This window comes from Perissodus microlepis, chromosome 2 (genome assembly GCF_051167445.1).
Source record: "Perissodus microlepis isolate ML-2025 ecotype Zambia chromosome 2, ASM5116744v1, whole genome shotgun sequence".
Lineage (NCBI taxonomy): Eukaryota > Metazoa > Chordata > Actinopteri > Cichliformes > Cichlidae > Perissodus > Perissodus microlepis.
In genome coordinates this window covers 33,886,485-33,904,841 of record NC_140462.1, presented here as the reverse complement: position 1 = coordinate 33,904,841, position 18,357 = coordinate 33,886,485, and positions in this window count along the sequence as shown.

Below are 18,357 nucleotides of genomic sequence, written 5' to 3'. Positions count from 1 at the left end.
TGTGTGTGTTTAGGGCCCGGATGGCTTGGGGATAGAAGCTCCTCTAATCACAGCACTTTGAGAAATCTACAGAATCTACTGTGATGAAATCTATTTTCCACTGCTGTGTAATCCATCATTGTAAATGTAAATGTTTTTAGGTAATGATCAGACGAACAAGGGTTTTCAGGAAAAACTGCTAAATTTTAACACAATCTAGAGTGTAATTAAAGTGCTGGGTGGGTTCTTTTACATTTTGACAGAAGCCAATTGAATCTAAAAATCACCCACAATAATTATTTTATCTGAGCTGAGAACTAAATCAGATAAAAAGTCTGAGAAATCAGACAGAAACTCTGTGTAAGGCCCAGGTGGACGATAGATGATAACAAGTAAGACTGGTTTCTGAATTTTACAGCTGGGGTGGACGAGGCTAAGCATCAGGCTTTCAAATGAATTAAAAGTCTGTCTGGGTCTTTGGTTGATTAATAGGCTGGTGTGAAAAATTGCTGCCACACCTCCCCCTCGGCCTGTGCTTCGAGGTTTCTGGTAGTTAGAATGACTCGGGGGTGTTGATTCATTTAAACTAACATAATCATCCTGCTGCAACCAGGTTTCTGTAAGGCAGAGTAAATCAATTTGTTGATCAATTATTAAGTCATGTACTAACAGAGACTTGGAGGAGAGAGACCTAATATTTAATAATCCACATTTCACTGTTTTACTCTTTGGTTCAGATGTGGATACTGTACTGTTCTTTCTTTGTGATTCTTTATGTTTAAGTTGTTTGTTGCTGGTTTTTAGTTTGTTTTTTGTCTTTTTGGAAGCTAACACAGTCTCTATGGAGATGGGTTTTTGGGGGGTAGCAGGAGGAGAGAAGCTGCAGAGAGGCGTGTAAGACTGCAGCTCTGCTTCCTGGTCCCAACTCTGGATAGTCATATTTTGGGGGGTTTAATAAATTTGTCCATATTTCTAGAAATGAGAGCTGCTCCATCCAAAGTGGGATGGATGCCGTCTCTCCTAACAAGACCAGGTTTCCTCCAGAAGGTTTGCCAATTATCTATGAAGCCCACATCGTTTCTGGGACACCACTCAGACAGCCAGCAATTTAAGGAGAACATGTGGCTAAACATGTCACTCCTGGTCCAGTTGGGAAGGAGAAAATTACAGAGTACTGCAGTGTTTTGGCAAAGTTACACACCGATTTAATATAAATTTTAGTGACATAACAAGATGTCATTACTACTTTGACCCCTGAAAGCCGTTAGTGTCTCTAGCTTCACATGTCTCAAAACAGTCACCAAAATCCAGTTTGTTCCTCGACGGGTGTGTCGAAAACTTATGGTATAGAAACTGAACTTTTAACAGTATTCCCTGAAAACTCTCTGATGTTTATTTAAATAATGAGAATTACAATTAACTGTGAATGTATGAAATAGCCCATGTGTGCTGTTTAGATTACATTTAAACCTAAAAAATAAAAATAAAATAAAAAGTTCAGGTTGCAACAATATTGTTACCAAAGTTTGCAAACAAAGCGCTTCTTGTGTTAATGAGCTGTGTCAGGTAAGTAATTAAAAACAATAAAAGTCCTGTTGATCTCTTGGATTATGTGAAATATGTGACTTTTCATCACATTAAAGGTTAATCATATACAGCATTGTGTCCAGTCATTACTGTGTTGGACTGCTCATCAAACTATGTTGTAACTACAGGTTATAAAGCACCATCCTAGAATATGTATTATGCAGTCTATATAATGTAATGTATGCATGGATTTGTTTGTTTGTTGATAATATGTAGTGTAAACACAGTATATTAATTAGCACAATGATAAGCTGTAAAAGTAGATTGCTCATTTTGTTTGTTGCCAGGTTTGACTTACATACAAATGTAGACTTAATTGATTATGAAGTCTTTTATCTTTCATCTTTACTGGTTTCAGTTTTACAAAAGGGCATGGCATCCCATTACACTTCTCTACTTTGTACTTCTCAGGCTGTGTGACCCCCAAACCTCAAACCTAACCTTGACAGCTAACCTTGTATTAAAGCATAAAGCACTTCCTCATCCCTAACAAGCTGTGGCTAATCGTATGTAAAGCTCTTAGTGTAGTGGAGCCCCTGGGTAAAACAGACACATTTTATAATTGGCAGCACTAGATTAATGCATGACTACACTCTGCCTCCAGAGGAGCTCAGTGCCTCTATCAAAACTCAAAATACTCTTCCAGCCAATGCCAACTCTTGTTAACCAACTATCATTGAAGGCTGACTGATGCTTAAATATGTTACTATGTCACTATCTGCAGTAGTAGAGAAATTTCCAGATGACTTCTGTGCATCAACAGTTTTTTAACAGGAAGGGCAGACACAGAAACATTTTTCTTGTTTCTTTGATGAAGCATAATTTGTTTCTTTCAATCCAAACAGGTCTTTGGTGCAAATATACAGTGTCATGAAAAAGCGCTCTTCCTCATTTCATATTTTGTACGCTTTCATTTTTGAGACAATCAGACAAATTATAATATCAGAGAAATAGAAGTAAAGTAAAAATAAAATGCAGTTTTTAAGCTATGATTTAAATTTTTTTTAAAGAAGTTAAGTGACCCTAAGTGACAATGTAATTGCCCTTTAAACCTAATAACTGGTTGTGCCACCTTTAGCAGCAAGAACTGCAATAAAGCGTCTGGTGATGAGTCTTTCACGCCATTGTGGAGGAATCTTTGCCCACTCTTTACAGAATTGTTTTAATGCAGCCATATTGAAGGTATGAACTTGCTCTTTACTGCCAAAGCATCTCATTTGGATTTGAGTCCAGACTTTGACGAGTACAATCAAAAACCTTTATTTTACTTTTGTTTTTCTTTGCCATTCACAGTCCCTCAGCCATTCAAAGTTCAACTTTCTGGAGTGATTTGAATCATTGTCCTACTGCATAATCCATGAGAGCTTTTACGCTAGCCAAATGTTACAAGGCTTAAGCCTTCCTAAAAGTTTTTTTCTTCTCATCAGTGCACAGAATATTTTCCCCAAAGTCTTGGGAATCATCAACATGTTTTTTGGCAAATTTGAGACGAACCATGTTTGGAGCTCTCCCAGGAATGACTTTTACCCATTAACTCACCTTAGCTGAGGCGAGTGAGGCCTGCAGTTCTTATCTTCTGGTTTTGTTTGACTGAATATGTCACTGCTGGGCTGTTTTTCATAGCAATTTTCCCAATAAGCTGGCCACTCCTGGGAATATTCACCACTGTTCGATGTGCTCTCTATTTTTGGATAATTGCCATCATGGAGGTTCGCTGCAGGTCCAAAGCCTTTGTAACCCTTTACAGATTGACAGATGTCAATGACTATTTGTCGGCTGTTTCTTTAGGTCAAGGTATGATGCTTTTTGACGTCTCGCAGCATATTTCACTTTGTCAGACAGGTTTAAGTGATTTGACGATTCAGCCGTTCTGACAGTAAACTAAGGTCAGCTTTCCAAAACAATGTGGTTAATCACAGTTTGTGATTTAACGTCTGCTTTTTCACACAGAAAGGTTTGATGGCTTTTAAACCCTTAATAAATGCAATCATCATTTAAAAACTACATTTTGTATTATTATCTTTATCTAATATTAAAATTTCAAAGTCAGCTTTATTGTCAAAATCCATGCGTACAGATTACACACAGTGTACACTAAAACAATATAAAGATAAAAATAAAATAAAAGTCTTACGTACAACACAACACAACACAATCTTACATAAACAGAAACAACAGTGTTCACCACAATCAGTGGGTGTGGGCCAGTCAGTGAAACATTTGTTTGATGGCCTGTCTGACAAATGTGGAAAAAAGGAATCAGGAATACTTTACATACCCCCCAATTTTTTTGAAAATCATTCGGCCATTCTCTAGAAAACCATCAGTTAAAAAAGCAACCAAAAATAAACTTTACCAGCCTGATGAAGACAAAGATCCAGGAAACTGGAGATGGTGTAGTGATTTGTATTTGTGCCAGTGTCTGTTGGGAGGGAAGTGTGTGGGCCCTGACGGATGGATGGATGGCAGGGTGACAGCGAACAGATGGAGGCTCTGATGGATTGCAGCGACATTAAATGTGAAAAAAGGAGCCAGGACCCTCAGTCAGAATACAGGACACATGACTAGGGATGGGTACCGGTATCCGGTGCCATGATGGCACCGGTTCTGACATAAACGGTAGTAACCAGACCGAAAAGCAGCGCACATTTCAGTGCTTTATTTCGGTGCTTTTTTTTCCTGAGCTGTGATACACTTTAGATTCTAGCCAATCATTTTACGTTTCCGAGGATAGTAGGCGGGTCCAGGTACGTACGTTCTTTTAGAGCAGAGCTACAGATTAAAAATGCCCAAGGAGGACCGGTCAAATGTATGGCTGTACTTCACAGCAAAAGATGCAAACTCAGCAGCCTGCAACAAGTGCTTTAAGCTGATACTGTCAAAGGAGGTAACTCCTCAAATCTGATGAAACACCTGGCAACGCATAGCGTTTTTTTTAAAAGCCCAAAAATGCGCCGTATTTGTTAGCTTGCTGCGAGACCTCATTCCGTGCACATCTACTGCGGGTGTGGTGCCTGTTATCGGACCCGGAGTTAGCAACATCCCCCAAAAACCCGAAGAGGAGAGTCCTGGCCCCTAGCCCTGCCAGTGTAGCAGAAATGATGAGGATGATGATGCAGCAGCAGCCGTTCTTCTCTGCGTGAGTAGCGTAATGTTGTTCGTGTGTAATTTACGTTGAGTAGGCTAACCACGTTATTACATTAATGCATGTAAGGTGAACTAGCAAACACCGTCGTAGTTACATGCGGCTGTCTTCTTGTTTGATGGCAGATACTCCCTTCACCCTGGCCAAAAAGGCTAAAATGACCAAAGAAAAAGTGGAAAACAGTTAAACATGAGAGGTTTTTGGACAAACTTTGTGTTTTTTCCATTGTTTAAGCACTGCTTCCAGCCAAGAGTGATACCATATATGCCCCATAGCTGCAGAAAAGGCTAACATTGTTATCTTTTTCCAAAAAAACAGCTGAACATGAGAGGTTTTTGGACCAATTTTGTGTTCTCCATTCTTTAAGCACCGGTTTGAGCACCGTTTAAGCACCGGCACCGTTTCAAAAGTACCTGTTTGGCACCGGTATCGGATAAAACCTAAACGATACCCATCCCTAGGCATGACTGTTAATCAGAAACACTGCGCAAAAGCAGCGCTTAATGTCAACTGTCAACTACTTTGTATAGAGACGCCATCAGCCTCTCTATGAAAGTTTTCACTCTGTCTTATTCTCATGTTTTTGTGTATTTTTCTTTCGCTTATTCAAGCTCAAAGAAACAAAGACTTTCCTGTTCTAACGAGGAGAAAAACAGTTTTTCCACCTTGGCATCCAAACACCCAGAACTACCAGCAGAGCAATATGAGGGAACCACAAAGATGCATTATCTGCTTATTCTCATCATTACAAATATATTAATTTATTCTGTCTCAGTTACATCCATCATGTGTCTGACCATCCTAACTCTACCCCCCATCACCCATTTCTGCAGCTCTTTTTCTCCCATTGCTTGGTAGGAGGAGCTAAAATGGCTTTTTCCATATGTAAGGTTGTCGTTCCAGCCCCAGATGAGGCTTGCACACATGGAGCCAGTGAAGAGCAAGGTTAAAAGAAATCTCAAATGCTGGAAAGGTTTCAGTAGAAATGTAAAATGTCACAGGGATGTGAATGGGAGCAGAATGTAATGTTGTCACGTCAGTGAGATAAAGGTCATCTAGGGACAGCAAATCAGCATAAATGTGCGTTTTAAATAGTTACCGATAAATAGGTCTTTTATACTTGGGACAGAGACGTGGTTCAATGTAAAAACAAACTAAGTGCCTTCTTGACAATTCGCATAGTCTCAACTCAGTATTCTCAGGGTGAAATTCCCAGGGTGGCGTTGTTGGGTTTTCATTAGAGCACCGCCATTTTGACACCATTGGTTCTTTGCTCTTTTCCGTATTTACTCTCCACCAGCTCGTGCTGCCACATATAGCACCAGACAAAGTTTAAAACAAGGTGCAATTTAAATAGTGTTGAAAGCACCAAGAGCCATAGCAGCAGACTGCTCTGTCCATCAAACGCTGCCATGACTATGTGCTTAGCTGGACTTTTAAACAAACAGTCTGACTCAAACAGTGTGTCTAACCGTTTTTCCCCACTCGGTGACACATCCGCCGGGGGTCAAACTCTGGTAATTGGTGATTCTGTTCTCAGACATGTGAAGCTAGAGACACAGACAACCATAGTCAATTGTCTTCCAGGGGCCAGAGCAGGCGACATTGAAGGAAATTTAAAACTGCTGGCTAAGGGTAAACGTAAATTCAGTAAAATCATAATTCACATCGGCAGTAATGACACCCGGTTACGCCAATCGGAGGTCACTAAAATCAATATTGAATCGGTGTGCAACTTTGCCAAAACAATGTGGGACTCTGGGGAGGGGACCAGAGAAAACTACAATCAGACCAGGAGTGACATGTTTAGCCACATGTTCTCCTTAAATTGCTGGCTGTCTGAGTGGTGTCCCAGAAACGATGTGGGCTTCATAGATAATTGGCAAACCTTCTGGAGGAAACCTGGTCTTGTTAGGAGAGACGGCATCCATCCCACTTTGGATGGAGCAGCTCTCATTTCTAGAAATATGGAGAAATTCATTAAACCCCCCAAAATATGACTATCCAGAGTTGGGACCAGGAAGCAGAGTTGCAGTCTTACACGCCTCTCTGCAGCTTCTCTTGGCATAACTGAAAAGAACTTAGAGAACCTAATACACTTAAACCTAAACACTAAAATACATTAGAACTGACCTGACCTGACACAGGGTCTCCTGGTTAGCGCCCTTACATTCACCTAATGTAGAATAGGACTGTTAGCTCTCAGCAGCCAATGTCTCTAAGGCTGCTTCATCAAGTGCCACCTCTAAGACACTTTCTATGTAACGTAGAGATGCAGACGGCATGTGACAAAATAACTTGAGGTGATGTCTCAGAATGAGAATGTGATGAAATACAAGTACACTTTCAGTTTACCATGAAACTGGACAAACTGGACTGTATATATATTCACCAATCACTACATGATGTACTGCATAAAGTGCTTTGAATGCTCAGGTAGGGTAGAAAAGAGATCCAGTGCATTTAACTGTTGATATTTGCAAATATCTAATCAGCCAATCACACGACAGTGACTCTGTGACTTAGTCCATTGTGTAGGATAGTTGTATGCTTGTAATTTGCTGTACAGTAATTACATCAGTCCATATTAGAATGGAGTCTCTGCTGTAAGTGCCTCAGGTTATTGGAGCAAACCCTTCATCTGTTTTTCACAACACTAAGTGTTTGTTGGGTGAAATTTGTTCGACCAGCCAACATCTTTTAATGCTGTTTATCATATTTGACTGATACAAATGCAGTTTCTGGGGATAATGCAGTGGATGTGATCACAGGAGCAGTTATGGACATTTGTATAGAGTGTAATGAACACTGGGGCCTCTCGAAACACTAGGAGAGATTTAGTAATTTCAAATATAACAAAGACTCATTCAGTTTCCCCACTGATGCTGGTGTAATCCAAGAGCTGGAACAGTATAAAAGAAACAGTCCATGCGTTCCTTTGGATCAGAGCCACTCGATGACAGTGGAAGAACAATTCTGTCAGCTTGTAAACCGTTCAACATATGGAGATGCTCGCTGCTCGCATAGAGAGCCTCTTCTGAGCATGCCACGGGCACAATTTGGAAACTGGATGACAATAAAATATCTAAAAGCTCTTCCTTGTTCCAGCCTACCTTTATTTCCCCTCAGATCTGTGGGGCAGAGCTAATATGTTCACTGTTGACTGTGACAGGTTAACAAAGAAAGAAGAAACTTGTTGAAAAACGTGAATCACATTCTGTTATTTGTGCATCACGGCTGCTGTTGGCAGGATTCGGGACACCAGCAGCTCCACTCATGTTGCTGGCTTACTTTGTTTCCTGTGCGATTTACTCCTGGTTTGTGCTGGATGACTCCCAGTGTGTTGAGGGCCGTGGCAGCAGACGCGTGTCAGTCTTACTGCTCACGCTGTACTTCTGCTCACTGGGGGAAAAGCTGCTTTGCTGTTACCCGTGGCTCAGCGATCGTGGCTCAAGAGTTGGGAGTTCGCCTTGTAATCGGAAGGTTGCCGGTTCGAGCCCCGGCTCTGACAGTCTCGGTCGTTGTGTCCTTGGGCAAGACACTTCACCCGTTGCCTACTGGTGGTGGTCAGAGGGCCCGGTGGCGCCAGTGTCCGGCAGCCTCGCCTCTGTCAGTGCGCCCCAGGGTGGCTGTGGCTACAATGTAGCTGCCATCACCAGTGTGTGAATGTGTGGATGACTGGATGTGTAAAGCGCTTTGGGGTCCTTAGGGACTAGTAAAGTGCTATACAAATACAGGCCATTTACCATTTACCCCCTCCTCTGATTTGGCTGTTCATCGTCTCTTGTTCTGTCCTCAGTCATTTTCATGCTCTGCCTCCTTCCCTGCTCTGGTTTGACAACCTGCTTTGCTTTTTAGCCCATTACCTGTTTTATCCCTATGCCTTGGCCTCTTTTGGTTTCCAAATCTGATTCTCTTATTTTGAACACACTAATGGTGACAGGCACTCTGGTTCAAACCCATTATAAAGCACTGCAGAGCTGGGCCTGCTACCACACATCGCCAGAGGAGCTTCCTTGTTATTCTACTTTGTGTTTGGCTCTCTTCTCAGTGTTGCAAACATCCAGTAAAACTCCCATTCACTTACAGAAGATGACATGCAAAGAAGATGACTGCTGCTTTATTTGCCTCTTGGGATGACCCACACACCCACCGCAGCTCTCCTGCTTCTACCCTCCCTGGTACAAATCAAAATAATGGCCCTTTATTGCTGGTATTCTACCTTTAACATTCACATGAGGAAATTGTGTAAATATGTCAACTCTTTTTTGTCTAACAGTGCATGAAATTGCCAAATAAGGGGACAGAAGGCCCCAGAATCCCCCATCAGCACTCAGAGGCAGGACTTGGATCTCTTAGGGGGATAGAGGGAGTTAAAGGGGGTGAAAGAGAAAACAATCCATGAAATTATCCTGTTAAACTGAATATGATTTAGTGACTGTGTGGTTGCCCTGGAGGCTTAGCGAGCCCCAGAAATGCATACTTACATAAAGTTCCAGTTCAATATTTAATCTATCTCAAACATAGGCCTGCTGAAACCCAGTGAGGCTGCAGGCCGCCCTGTTCTTCAGACAGGAATGCTGTGCATGTGCGCAGAGGTAAGTGTGCACGTTACTGTGAGGATTAAATAACTTTTCATCACTAAAAAAAGAAAAGCTCAGTGACTGAAAACCAATAATCATCATCATTTATTTATATAGCACTTTAAAAACACACCTGGTAGACCAAAGTGCTGTACAATACTAATATGCACATAGTAATAAAAAAAAAAAAAAAAAAAAAAAAAAAAAATATATATATATATATATATATATATATATATATATATATATATATATCAGTTACCCACAGAGTTGAAAGCCAGGTAATAAAAATAGGTTTTTAATAAAGACTTAAAAACAACAATTTCTTGGTGTTTTGTGCCTCTGGTATTCTTGCCAATCCCTTTCTGTGCCCCACTCATGTATTGACCCATGTGCCTGTTCATCTTAGTCGCTATGATGCCTGACAGGAGCGTCCACGTGATGCTGAGGCACGTTATTGGCTGGTAGTTGGAGGGGACCGGCCCCTTCTGGGGGTCCTTGAGGATCAGGACTGTCCAGCCTTCGGTTAGCCATTCCGGGTGTCTCTCATCGACTAGCAGCTGGTTCATTTGTGCTGCCAGGCGCTCGTGGAGTGCAGTCAGCTTCTCCAGCCAGCAGGCATGAACCATGTCGGGGCCTGGTGCTGTCCAACTCTTCACACTGGAGACCCTTTCTCCCACTGTGATGGTTGCTGGACCCTGTGGAGGTTGCTGTGGGTCTGCCCTCAGATCCACTAGCCAGTGATCATTGCCGTTATGGGTTGTGTCCTTCTCACATATGCTCTTCCAGTATTGCTCCGTCTCCAGCCTTGGTGGTGCTGTTCTCATATTGTTCCCCTGCCACTGAGAGGACACCGTGGAGAACAGCTGGTTTATTCTCCTGCCTTCTATCTCTCTGGTGTACCTCTTCAAGCGGCTGGCCAAGGCTGTGTGGCCTCAGGTATGGACAGCTTGCTATACTTCTTAGGCACCTTGTTTGTCACATCTTTCTACATCCCTGATAGTTGGCTACACACAACCTGAGTAGCGAGTTAGCTCTAAATGTAAATGTTATGGGGAAATGATCAGACAAGAGAGAGTGTGTGTTTTGATAATTCGTGGTAGATCTAAGATCTAAAGTTTAAGATGCCTGGTTTTAATTCAGGGTTGTCAGGGAGGGGAGGTTTATCCCAGCTGTCACAGACAGAGAGGCTGCAGTAGGAAGAGTCACTCTGAATTGTTCTTGCAGGTCTGACACATCTTTGTAATATACGAAGTAGCCATTCAGCATTTTGTCTGCCAACAAATTTCAACTCAGGCCATCTTAATTATTCATTGTTGTCCTCTGACCGACCTCCTGTGCCAAGTAGCACCAAACTTCCTGCTTTTACAACAAGGGAATTAGCAGCTCTCTGAACAACAACTTTACTTTACTTTACTTGTATACTCTTACAAGTATCTAGGGATCATTATAGATCAGAATTTGTCATTTAAGACTCACATTCAAAGGCTTGTGTCGAAGTTAAAACTAAAACTAGGTTACTTTTTTAGAAACCAATCCTGTTTCTCCCTCCAAGTGAGAAAACATTTGATTCGTGCAACCTTTTTACCTTTATTGGATTATGGTGACCTGCTTTTTATGAATGCACCTGCCCACTGCCTAAAGAGGTTGGATACTGTGTACCATTGTGCTTTACGTTTTATTACTGGCTATGGAAATTATGTACATCATTGTTCTTTGTATGCTGCTGCTAAATGTCCATCTTTGCATATTCGCAGACTCTCCCATTGGTTGATCTTTATCTATAAATCTCTCCTTGGGCTGGTTCCATCTTATTTATGTGTTTATATGTGTAAAAACCACAACCAATACAACCTTCGTTCGAACAAAATCATACAATTGATTGTCCCAAAAATCAGAACAGAATTGGGGAAAAGGGCTTTTAAATACGCCGCCCCTGCTTCCTGGAATAATCTGCAGAAGGAACTGAAATTATCAGAATTGGTTACCTTGGGAGAGTTTAAGTCTGTCTTAAAGGAACGAGAGAACAGCTCTTTTACTCAGTGTGATTGTTTTTAATGTACTCTTAATTTGATCTGTTATTGTATATTTTACACATGTTTGTATGGGATATTGTATTTGTTTTAAATGTTATATACCTATGTGGTATGTGACTTTTGTTGCCATGATGCCAGGTCTCTCTTGGAAATGAGACTTTTAATCTCAATGAGATTTTTTACCTGGATAAATAAAGGATTAATAATAATAAAAAAATACAGATGAGTGTTATTAAAAAAAAACACCATTACAATTTGTGTAAAATAAGTAATCCGTCTTTTGCCCCAAATAATGAAATACGTTGGATGTAGTATATATGTTGAGCTGACCTGAGTTCAGATCTTTGTTTTGTTAAACACTGAGTTTAGTTTAACCTTGTGGATGTGGCCTCTTTATCTCTTAAAATAGAGTTAATAAATTGGATTCTTTGATATTTTTGCTTTTTTGTGGGTATAATAATTGGAATATAGGAAAGACAATATTTTAAGGTGAATGCCAAATGCTAATTACTTTTTTTTATTTTATACTTTTGGAACTCCAGAATTAAGCTTCATAATTAACTTACGCCTGTGTGTGTGTGTGTGTGTGTGTGTGTGTGTAAGTGTGTAAGAGCTGTTAATTATGTTGTGCATTTAAATAAACAGCACACAGTACTGTTGCTTTAGGTAATGCAGCCAGCTGTGGTTTGGCACAGTGAGCTTGTGTAAGATAGTTGCCTCATCTTTACACACAGTGACCTAAAATCACTTCCTGTTCATCCACCTGCTGTGGACACCTGAGCAAGAGACTCTGCTGGTGTCACTGAGAGGAGCAGAAAGCAGCTGCTTCACATGGAACTGTTGTTTTCTGTTGTTCTGTCACCTTTTACATTCTTTTTGGACAATTAATGCACATTTGTGGATTTCTATCAAAAAGTAATGGTGCTGAAGGGTTTTTAATTCATGAACAGGGAGAAGATTAAATAACTGATGGACATGTTTGCTTTTTAAGGATAAACCAGGATAAAAAGGACCAATATGATACCAAGTGACATGTCTGGAATCTTACTGTCATTTTTGTAATTGTTATTTTAATTTCAGTCACATGATCAAACATCCTGTCTACACTCATACCCATTCAGTAAAAGACTCAGAGCTTCAATATATGACCGATTATTTTGCATATTCTCATTTCAATGGTGTTGACAGAATTTTCATAGGTAAAAAGTTCCCTTAATTTCTTTCTTAATTAAATTTGATGAACCCATTATCTTCTTCATCTCATGTTATTTCATTTTCTCGGTGTTTTTACTCTGTTTCAGAAAAACTGAAGCTTAAAGTACTGAGTGAATGAACCTGGTTTCCACACTATAAACTGTCATTTGAACCCAATTAAAATAACAGGAAACACCTGAGAGAAATAAACTAGAAATGAAATCCAGCTGCCTCTCACACGCACTCATGTTATGAATAGTATTACTCATCCAGGAAGCAATATATACTGTATATACCAGATAACAAACAAGTGAAAAGCCACAAGATTAGAGTGAACAGAAAAGGGTCCCAACATTAGAAACAGGATCACACTGTATCTGCTCATACACAGTGGAACTGGGCTGCTATTAACACATGTATGTATATAGTTAAGGTTCACACACACATAACAGGATGATACACAGGTGAACTGTATTATCAAATCAAATCACTTTTATTGTCACATCACATGTGCAGGTACACGGGTACAGTACATGTGAGTGTGCGAGCTTCACAAGCAACAGAGAAACAAGCAAAATATAAGAATGGCTAAATCTGAGAGTAATAAATATATCTACAATATAAGAGTGTATGCATTACTGGATGTGTATACTAAATGTGTTTTTCTACGTGTGTGTGTGTGTGTGTGTGTGTACATATTTTACAAATTAAATAGAGTAAACAATAAAATAAAATATATAAAATATACAGAGGTTGGTAGTTGACAATAAATATTCTTGGTCTGACTCAAAGTGGCAGCTGCAAAGTGTAAACAGTGTGTGGCAGGCTGAGATATGAACCGCACACAGAAACATATACAGTACAGTAATACAAAGACACACATATGCACACATTCAGCAGAACCAGTCTAGGGGATGGGCAGCCATCTGCCACAACCGGTTGGGACGAGGGGAAGGAGACAGGACAAAAGACGCGCTGTGGACGCGAGCCAGGGATGAGTAATAACTAATGATGAACTGCAGAGTGGTATATAAACACAGCGCGTGGAAAGAGATGAGTGAGGAGGATCTGACCCAGGCTGCTGGAAGCCTCGGTTACATCAAGTGTAGCAGAGATGAGTTTGGAGCTAAGCTGATGATGCTTAGATTTAGTCACTGAATTCCACCTTCATACCAACCTTATACTGTCTATTATAAAGGCAGCATACACAGTATACTTGTGACGGGGTGCGGTTGCTGGCTCCGCTCTAGGGGAGGAGTGGAGTAGCAGGTTCAGAGTGTGGTGTCAGGGAAGCTGGTTTGGCACAGCCGGTGAGCATCTTCTAATCATGCCTTCCCTATTTCAGTGGCGGCCGGGCCAGAGAGAGGGAGGCTGCTGCTGGAGGAGAGCACCGGAGCCAGGGCAGCGGGCACTGGAAAGTGCCACGAGTGAAAACTGTTTGTGTGGAAATGAAATTTAAAAAAACACAATACAAAGCCACGGAGTCGCGTCAGGTCTATTTGGGGATTACATTGTTGCCGAAACGCAGGATGGCCTCCCCGACATCAGGGCATCCACCAACTGCACCTCACCTGCAACTGCACCTCACCACAATTCTGTCTTCATACCAGACAGTATCCACAGTATCCACAGTATCCACGGTTTACTGTCTACAGTATCCACAGTTTACTGTCTACAGTATCCACGGTTTACTGTCTAGTATAGAGGATGGAAATCAGCTAGGACTGACTCATAAAACATCTGCAAAAATCCTGTTGGATTCAGTTGTGTAAATCCACAAAGAGCAGTAAACCTCAGAGCAGCAGTTTGCATATTACTTAATCAGATCAGCAGCCTTTAGTGTAGACTTACATTGATGCTGTTAAAATGTATCTTCTGACTCTTTGTTTCAGCCGGTGTGTTTGAGGAGTGGACCCAAATGCAGACAACATGAGGGACAGAACTGAAGTTTAACAAAAAGTGAGCCTTTCATTATCGCCATTAGAAAAACATAGGAACAAGAAACAACGGCGAAAACTGAACTGTGACCTAAACCGTTGAAGCTAAAGCGAGACATGAAAGAACGTAAACCTAAACATGAACATGAGCCTAAACCTGGAGAAACCGAGACTTAAAAACATGACATGAATTCCAGGAAACATGAAGCAAGGATGGAACAGAATAAAATGCCTTTACTGTCACATTACAGATATACAGTGAGATACAGAGCATCTCCTACTCACTGCACTATTTCTGCAGCACTATATACATATGGACAGTATTTACAGAAAAAATATATAACATATGCAAATATACAATCCGTTGCAAAAAAGAAAGAAAGAAATATGTAAATCATCTGATCATGTCAAGCAGACAACCTGACACTGAACAAAGGACGACAGAGGACTTAAATACAGAGAAACACCTGACACAGCTGACACAAATGAACATGATGCCACAGGGGAAGCAAAACTAAGCACACTGAACATGGAAACACAAGACTTTCAAAATAAAACAGGAAACATGGAGAGACGTAAACCGGGACACGCAAGCTTGGATGAAAGACAGAAAGAGGGAGCGAGGAGAACGAGAGGGAGGAAGCACGAGAGAGAAAGGGAGAATACAACACGGGGGACACGGGAACGAGACACGATGGGCGTACATGGACACACGTGACAGACGGGGGAGACGAGACGCCGAGCTGAGACAACATGGAAACAAATTTAACTAAACATACAATCAAAGCACAGAATAACTAATACTAACAGAAACTAATCATTCCAGACACAAAGAACTACAAAAAATCTACCTCAAAACCTGAAAAATGCGGGGCCATCGTCAGCCCGTGACACTCTCACTTCTCATGACATGCTGCCCATAAAGCTACATATTGAACTTTTCAGATGATTGTAATTGGTATACGGTTTTCAATTCGACTGTTAAAGCCTGGCCATGCACTGATGACTGACTTTCATCCCTTAGACTCCTAACAGTCATCATTCAGTCAGTGACATACAGTATCTGACAAAAGTGAGTACAGCCCTCACATTGTTGTAAATATTTTATTATATCTTTTCATGGGACAATATTGAAGATATGATGCTACAATGTAAAGCAGTCAGTGAGTACAACAAAAGTGCAAATGTGTCCAAAGTGTCAATGTTTTGTGGGCCACCATTATTTTCCAACACTGCCTAACTGTGTTGGGCACTAGAGCTCACAGGGTGCCACTGGAGTCCTCCTCCACGATGACATCATGGAGCTGGTGGATGTTAGAGATTTTGTGCTCCTCCATCTTCCGTTTGAGGATGCCCCACAGATGCTCAATAGGGTTTAAGTCTGGAGACATTGTTGGCCAGTCAAGTACCTTTACCCTCAGTCACTGGTCTTTATGGAGGTGTGTTTGGGGTTGCTATCATGTTGGAATACTGTCCTGTGGCCCAGTTTCTGAAGGGAGGGGATCATGCTCTGCTTCAGCATGTCACACGTTGGCATTCATGGTTCCCTCAATTAACTGCAGCTCCCCAGTGCCAGCAGCACTCATGCAGCCCCAAACAATGACATCCCACCACCATGCTTGACTCTAAACAAGCCTTTTTATTTTACCTCACTTTGCCAGATTTCTAAGTTTCTTCCCCCTTAGAGAGACTTTGATTATCTTCACCACCTCTCACCTCCATAGAGTGGAGGTCTTGGTCTCATGGTACAGGCACACTGTTCTCTGTTCAGTGAATGGGAAACACAATTTAAGAAAATCTGACATTTGTTTGAATTTCTTGTGGTTTTACATTTTTCTAAACTCATATTATTTCACTTGCAATCATAAGTGATAGAAATGAAGACTAAACCTGTCAAAATAGGAGCAATAATAATAATAATGAAAGGATGTTCTTTGTCATTTTGTTATAGTGCACCTTTTCCTCTCAGTCATGCTCCAGTGCTCCTGGCTGTACGATGAAAAAATGGTGGTACCTGTAAGGAGATATACAGCCTCTGCTCTCGTACCGGCTGTGTGTGTGCAGACGTGCGTGCTCACACACACACACATCGACTTACTCAAGTACCGAGGCGTGCCCACACACAAGCGCTGCAGCCCTGACTCGGACATTCTCCTCACCGGCTGTAACAATGATGGATGTGGAGGGCAGCACCAGCAGATTGCTTAGCCAGACATGAAGGCAGAAAAGCTGGATAAAAACACGGATTTTTCATCCTCTCCTTCCTTTCTCTCTGTCTTCTTCTTGTTTTTCCCAGCTCCCTCATGACTGCCAGTACCCAGCCCACCCACCCATACATTCACTCATATTTTTCACTGCTCACCAGTCCATCCCACACTATTTTCCTCACTGTTTCAGTCACTCAAACAATGACCTGTGAATTAGGGCTGGGCCTCAGAGGTTTACAAGTAATATAAGCAGATCGATACTCTCAGATGCTTTCAGGCTTTCTTATTGCCATGGAAACACTGAAGCTAAAGTGGTAGCAGTGACATGTATTATGGGCTTTTTTTTCCAGAAAAAGTACGATTTTCTTGTGTCATTTAAAAATAAATGGACATTTTTTGGGGATAATCGCAAACCATAAAGAAGAGGCGAGTCTTTAGAAATTAAAAACTGGCTAATAACTTGGCATAAAAGTCTATTAAAATATGTGTATTCCTCACACTAAACCAAATGTTTATAGTATATGAAACATTTCCTAGTTTTCAACTTTTACAAATGAAATACAGAAAATCAGAATAAATAGACTGAACCAACAGACAGACCAGACCGACCTATAAGATCACTCTACAGAGGTTTTGAATGCTCAGACTGAGGAACACAACAAATAAACAGATAATCTTGCCTTTGGATTCAAAAGATTATCAACAAATAAAGAAATAAATGAATGAAAAAATACAGACTTGAAGCTGGCCAGCTGAGAAACATAAGTTTTTTTAAAAGTATAATTCCAATAATACCTGGCTGATTAAGCTTAACTGTCCCTCCTCTTATCATTGTTGCTGTGGATCATTCACAAAGGCATCACTGCTGAGTTTTCCAGATCAGCTGATAGGAATAATTTCTCCAAACAGTGTTTTTTATGTTTCGATGCCCCATTTGTGAGGGTTCTATCAAATGTATGGATGCACCCTGCTCACAATGAGGTGGAGGTCTGAACGCTAGACCTGAAGCATTTAATATCAGAAACCAGTGGCTACATCATCTTTAATATACAGCTCATGTCTGGTCACCGTTACACCAGTGTTAAACTAAATAAAATGAATGAACCGAGGACACAGGAGCCCAACACAGACCACTGTCTGCTCATCATCACAGGCAAGTTCTCCTGCACACTGATGGATCAACAGGACATTTTTGACTTTATTGTGTATAAAGTTTGTTCTCGTTGTTGAGCAGTATGTCAGAAATTCATAAAATGCAGAAAAAGATCAAAGCGGAGAAAGGATCAAACAGAGCTACAACAAAAAAACCATGATCACTTTTTTCTTTGAATGATAATAGTTATGAAAGCAGTCGTGCATATTTGAAACTGTCACGTGGCGGTACCTCAGTCTGGATGGTAGGTATATACCACAGTGAGAAACACCAAAAATCTATGAATTACCACAACTTTCATTTCATCAATGAAAAGATTCAAACTTTCTCTCTGATAAAGTAAAGTAATTGCAGCTGGTCATTGATGATGATGTGCAGTGGGCTCTGTAAAGTTTATCAAAGGGCCACTGTGGTGATGGCATCTTCAGCATTAATGTTCCGCTGATATGCTAAACGAGCCATGCCTCACATTTTATTTGTCACACACACAACCACAACACAGTACGACATGTGGTGAAATGCTTATTGCTGTGCAA